Source organism: Condylura cristata, unplaced genomic scaffold (assembly GCF_000260355.1).
Source record: "Condylura cristata isolate star-nosed mole 26May11 unplaced genomic scaffold, ConCri1.0 scaffold00005, whole genome shotgun sequence".
Lineage (NCBI taxonomy): Eukaryota > Metazoa > Chordata > Mammalia > Eulipotyphla > Talpidae > Condylura > Condylura cristata.
The window spans coordinates 18,547,592-18,554,639 of NW_004567106.1; positions in this window are offsets into that span (position 1 = coordinate 18,547,592).

Below are 7,048 nucleotides of genomic sequence, written 5' to 3' on the forward strand. Positions count from 1 at the left end.
ATTGAGGGAGAGATTATATGGAAAGTTTTGCTACTTCCTCAAATTTTATAATACAAACTAATTTTTTTTCCTATTTTCTTCTTTGAATCCTCCATCCCATATTCCTGTTTAACCTAGAGGATTTCCTTATTGGTTTTAAGTCTCTCTGGCTAATCATTATTTAACTGGTAGAATTCTCAGTTTCCCTAGAGAAAACCAGAAAGAATATATAGAAATGTTGTAAAGAATTACAATCTTAGAGATATTGCTCCCTTCAGGTACCAAGAAAAGCCACCTAAAGAAAAGCAAGTGAATATACATGATAACCAAGAGTTTGCTTGACCACAAACATTTGCCATTTTCATTCAGTATGATAAACAGAATGAACACAAATGATGTGTTAGCAAATTATTTTCTCACTGACCACAGAGATAGAGGTCTCAACGTAAAGTAGAACAGAATTAGAATATTTTTTTCTAAGTGATTTCCTTTAATCTAAGATGCAAAACATTAAGAATTTAAATGTTTACTGTCAAATGTATACAGTTGGTGCAATAATTTTCTATAGTGGGTGAAGATATATACTAGGGTGAAAGGAAAAGTACTACTTTAATGAATTAGGAGATTTAAAATTAAATAGGCAGCTAAAACCCCATGAGGAAAACTGTGAACTAGTAAGCTATGTAATAGCTCATGTAAAGTTCACCCAAATATGTAACTAACTACATAGAGGGAAAAAATCTATAACCAAACAGCAAACCTCATATTTACAATTGAAATGGTAAGGAATTGGGGCCCTCCCTGGTGGTGCAGTGGGTTAGGGCGCGACACTGCAAGCTGGTCCTAGTGGCTCAGTGCCAGTTCAATACCCAGCCAGGGAGCTGACCCACATGGCACAGCAGACCTCTCCTGTCTCACCCACTGTTCCTCTCAGCGGTGTACTTCATTAATCTGCCTGTTCTGCTCCCTGCTCTGTCTCTGGTGAATCCTCTCACCATCCCTGTACCCCAGTTATGTATGCTTAAATAAATAAATCTTAAAAAAAAAAAAAAAGAAAAGAAATGGTAAGGAATTAATTAAGGGAAAATATACAGCTTACAAACAGCAGCAAAACTAAAAGCACAGCAACAACATAGAATACAGCATTGTCTTTTAGTGTCATCATTTCCCTTTCTAATAAGGATAATTTTACAGTCTTGGTCATAAGGCAATGCTTCTGTTTTTATTATTTAATTTCAGTTCACTCACAGTGATGTTATATAGTCAATCTTGTAGATTTCTGTCTGGCAGAATAGCCCAGACGCTCTGTTATTACTGCAACTCAGGACAGTAACAGTCTCAGACCTACTAATCTTAACCTTTCATCATTCTTCAAATTCTTCCTCCTATTCGTCCTTCCTTATAAATGGTGAGCTTCTTAAGTGCTCTTGGAATCATGTTAGTGATTTCCTCATTAGTGGGTTATTAATAATCTTTGACCAGTAAGCTATTCCGTATTGGGGGCCAGCAACAGTTAGGTTTCTGTTTGTATGGTCTCTGCTGAGATAATGGAAGTCTATGCTTTTTGTCGGTGAGAAATCAAATAAAATTTGATTATTTAGCTCTTTATTATGTTTGTTTGTTTATTTTTCTGTATGGAGCTTAACTTAATGAAGAAAACATTTCTTGCCCACAACAAAAAAAAGAAAACAAACAAAAAGCACCAGGAATTTGAGATTTGCAGTAATGAATGTTTTTGCTCTGTATTCATTTTAACTTGATTAAAATTGTGTAATTAAACTTACAAGCTTGTTCTATATCTGTGGTTTTATAACTGGGCAACATCTATACTTCATTTTGTGAATTTAAATACTTCCTTTCTTTATTAGATAGCAATCTATTGAATTATGAAATTTCTTAACTTGCAGAATTTTTGTTTAATTAGTTATAAAAACTGAGCAGGGTAACATAAATCAAATTAGGGAATCCAAGGAGGGGGGAAACACTGAATTTCTGAATTTTTAAATATGCTAGTATTTTAAGAATGAAAGTTTGTCTATTGTACTATTAATGTATGTGACTTAAAATAATTCCCAAAAGCGTTATTTAAGTAGTCAATATAGATTAAAATAAATCAAGTAAATAATATTTAGAAACTGTATATAATATTAAATAAAACTTCATTTATCATATATAGTATTTTTTAAAATTATTTATTTATTTATACAGAACTGGGGTACAGGCCAGAGATGCAGAGGGTGAGAGGATTCACCAGAGACAGAGAGGGGAGCAGAACAGGCAGATCCACGAAGTACACTGCCGAGGGGAGCAGCGGGCCAGTCAGGAGAGGTCTGCCACACCATGTGGTCTCCTCCGAGGCAGGCGGGGCTCAAACTCAAGTGGAAGTGGCTTTAGTTTCTCAGTGTTGTGCTTTAACCCGCTGCACCACCAGGGAGGGCCATATATATATATATATATATATATAGTAATTTTTATCATAATTTGGACTAAATCAATAACATGCCCCTTTAAACACTTAACAAATGAATCAAAGGGATGTGGATATCAGTAGATGCTTATTATTTTGCTCACGATCTTTGCTGTCAGCTACACTGGGCAATGCCAATCATCAATACCTACATTCTATTTTGTTTCCATTTCTAGGGAAACTTGTATTGATTACAAGTTGTAATGAATATCAATGTTTAAGATTGTACTAGGGATATAGCATGAAAAAACAATTCTCTATATATGAGCAAAGTTCTTCATTTTAAGGCTAAAAAAGAGAATAGTTGAACCAAATTATATTTGTCAGACAATTTCTAAATATAAGTAAAAGGCAAGGGAAACGTGTTTGTATAATAAGCTTCAGCAGGTTTGAAAGAAGTTATTTTATTTACCTTTGAAATAATTTACTGAAAGTAATGACTGAAAAGAAGCAAAGAAATATATTAACATTTTGGCAAAAAAAATAGTATTTTAATATGATTTAAATGAATTTATGAATATTTTACTAAAAAATACTTTCTTTACTAATTCAAATCTAAATTTTGTTATCCATTAAGATTACAACTGAGGTTTTTAGTTTTTATTAACAAGGGGTATTTACAGGGTATGCACAGACAATTGACTTTTCATACTTCAGCTAATTTTCTGTGTTCTGCTTTGATTTCATAATGTGCTTGAATTTTAAATAGTGAAAGATATTGCTTATATATAAATGAGTTGCGCTTTCTTATCATTGTATTATTTTCTTTCATGTTATTGAAAATGTTTTACTGCCCTAATGATTAATTGTTCTAAGGTGAGAAAGTTTCTACAGAGGTAGTTAATTCTCTGCTAATTGCTAGTTGGAGATCAGCAAGTGGGTGATGGAAAACAGACAGACCAATGCTATTTTCTAAGGCATCTGAAAGTGAAAATTGTAATACTCTATCACCTTTCCTACCAACATTCCAAAAAGTAATCCCTTGAAGGAAAGGACCATATATAACTTATCTTATGAAATATCATATTGCAACAGAAAATCAGTTGCATAAAACAATCAAAATTTGCCTAGAAGAAAATCTGGAATTGGACTGAGTTTGATGAAGTTAAAAAGAAAGTAAAACTGAATAAAAACAGATTTACTAGGATTTGACTTCAAGTAATGGATTAAAAAGAAAACTTATCCTTTGCTATATTCCTATTGAGTTTGTCAATAGAAGGCTTTTTTTTTTCTTTTAAGATTTATTTATTTATGCATACAGAACTGGGGTACCAGCCAGAGGTGCAGGGGCGGTGAGAGGATTCACCAGAGACAGAGTGGGGAGCAGAACAGGACGACTGAAGTATACTGCTGAGAGGAGCAGCAGGCGGGCCAGGAGAGATCTGCCACGCCATGTGGTCACCTCCGGGACAGGCGGGGATCGAACTCAAGTGGAAGTGGCTTTAGCTTCTTAGTGCTGTGTTTTAACCAGTTGCACCACCAGGGCCAATAGAAGACTTTTTTGGTGTGAATTCCCTATGGTAAATAATTTTGTCAGTTAAAATAAAGAATTAAATTTTTCATTAAGAAGGTTGCTTTTAGTTTTTGGAGGCGCTAATTCTTTCTAGTGATTCTGTTTTCTTTACTAGTATTTGTAGCTTGTGAAAATTATCAAGTGTTACAGAAATTGTAAGAATTTACCAAAAAAAGTAATAGGTCCAGTAGTCTTTCACTGAAGTGCCTTTATTGCTACCACTTAAAAGTTTAAAGCATAACAAAAGATAAACTTATATACATCTTCAGTGGATAGCTTTAGGAAAGAAAACAGCTATGTACTGAGTGATGAGATCATACTATATGTAGTCATTTGAGTAGTGGCAGTGCTAATGGTAGGAAACTGTCTCAAACATTTTAAAGTCACAGAGATTAGGAAATAACCCACTGGCAAAAGGTCAAAAACAAACTGATTGGAAGCCTAGTTGTATTTTCCTTCGAAAGAGAAGGATAATAAACTTCCTAAATCGCCTACAGAGGGCGCTCCCCATCTTAACTGCTTAGCTTCTTTACTATCACTTTTCTCTGTTGCATAATAAAATATAGGTAGTTCTGTTCCTTTGTTTTCCTCTGCTCATCTTGATGCCTTCTGGCTCAATTTAGCAATTTAACTTGAATGAATTTGACAATAAATGAGTTGTATATTTCCTGCAAATGTACTTTCATGCAGATTTTTTGTTATCTGAAATAAAACTCTAAGAAAAAGTACCTCAAGTGAATTACCACATTTATTCATATTTATGTGTATAAATGGCTAGAGTTTTATTTGGAAAGACTATTTAAATTTAGAGGTATAGCTGTTATTTAGACAATGTTAAAAAAAAAATCTTGTGTCTCCCTTTTTTAAGGTTTAATCTTATCCATTTAGGAAAATTCAGGACTATAGGGGGAAAAAATATTTCAAATGCATCAGAGCACATATTTGGTTTTAGATAAAAAAAAAAATTCCAATTTAAGCAACACAGCAAGAAAAACAAAGATGTATTCTAATGAATATATTGAAACTGAAAATTAATTCAAAGTAATATTTGTTTTTGTATTTAAACCAGTTAGTCATTACAAAAAGCCCAAGTAGAAAAAAAATAATGTTTTATAATTACTTCATTGCAAACTGCAGGGATCTTAGGCTACTTTTAAATACTACAGAATTTTAAAGATGCAAAATCATAATACAGTATCATGACTATATCCCTATTTTGTTTGAGCTCACTCCAACTTAACAGCAAATTATTCCTTTTAATAAAGATATTTCTTAAGGAAAAATTAAAAAAATAGTACTTCAAAATATTTTATCACAAATAACTCCAGTAATATATATTTGATGGAACTAAATGCAGTAGCATGTGGGATTCAAAGCTGCAAATACTTTCTGCAAAATGCATTTAGGTAAGCCCCTTTGATAATTTGAAATCAGCAATGGTAAAAATATTTGCCTAAATATTCACAATTATTTTTTCTGCTAGGTAACTGAAAAACATTTAGTAGTTTCACTATTAAAAAAAAAAAAGAATAGATACTGAAAGATTTACTTTATTAGTAAAATCTGGATGTGGGGAGATTCGATGGCCTGGATGTTCTGGGACGGTCCTTCTAAGATAAAGAGCAAGCTTTTGTACTTTGTACTTCCTGAGTCTAAAAATAAGCACAATAATTCAACATCTTTTGAGATTTTGAAAGTTGCATATAATGGCTAAGATAATGTTCTCTCTTATTTTTCACAGGTTGTTAAAGGTTGCTAACTCTGAGTAAATCTTAGTGGAGCAAAGGGATTTGACACAAGGACCAAACATAGTTTGTTTCCCTGCCAACTAAACTTTATTACCTAGAAATTTCTAAAGGACTGGGTTTTTTTTAGGTGAACAGAAATGCTAAATGGAGTCTCTGATAAATCCCAGTGAGTGAATTGAAATGTAGATCCCTAAGAATCTGGAGCAAAAACATGTTCCCAGGGCTCTCCTTGGTAGCACAACAGGTTAAAGCACCACATTATGAAGCTCTGCGAAGCCATTGCAGCACAAGTTCGATCCCCTGCCAGAGAGCTGACCCAAATGACATGGCAGATTTCTCCTGACCTACCTGCTGCTCCCCTCAGCAGTATATTTCAGTAGATCTGCCTATTCTGCTCCCCACTTTGTCTATCATGAATCTTCTCACTCACCACACCTCTGTCCTGTTCCCCAGATATATAAGCATAAAAAAAAAAATCTTAAAAAAAAGAAAAACATGTTCCCTATGATATAGAAAAGAATGGACTTGAAACAACAAAGATGTTTTGTATATTCCTTGGCTTTTCTAGGAGAGATAATATGATCATGGGACAATGAGTAAGTGTGAGTCTGAACTGTCAATCATGAGCTACATGTTATTGAGTTATAAATTCATGAGATCATGGCTATTTTAGAAAGTTAGCAGTGGAAATCATATAATTATGACAGGACTCACAAAGGTTCAAAAGCAACAGTAAATTTCATAAACAGTCACAGTTCACAAACAGATACATCCATTAACTCAAACAGGACCATGTGGGCCAGCTATCAGAATACTGCCTTTCAGGAAACTGTATTAGCAAGCAAGAAAAAGATAGCTCTTCTTATTTGCATTTTTTTGTTCTAAAGCTGGTCAAACTTTGCAGCATGGGGATTACTCTGCCTGACTTTCAGATTTGTATTAACCGATTTTCTGACATCTATTTGGATGGTCAGTTCCTTGTAATACTTTATGTGGTAATGGTGGAGGGTTTTAAGATTCTTCATATCAGCCTCAGATGGCATAACAGTATGGTTCCATGGAATTGTCTGCCACAGTAGCAAATGGTGGAGCAAACATATAAAAGACCAGGGCAGATACAGTTGAAGGAATGTGACATCCACTATGCATGAGCTATGATCAGCTCAAATGCATAAGAAAAATCAACACTTTCACACAAGATTTTAAAATTTAATTAGGTTTTATTCATGTGAAACATATTATCACCACATGCTTACTGTGTATCAGGCAATTTTCTAAGTATCTACATGTATTAAATCATTTAACTACCGTTAAACTTTATAAGCTGCATGGTAGAAAAGA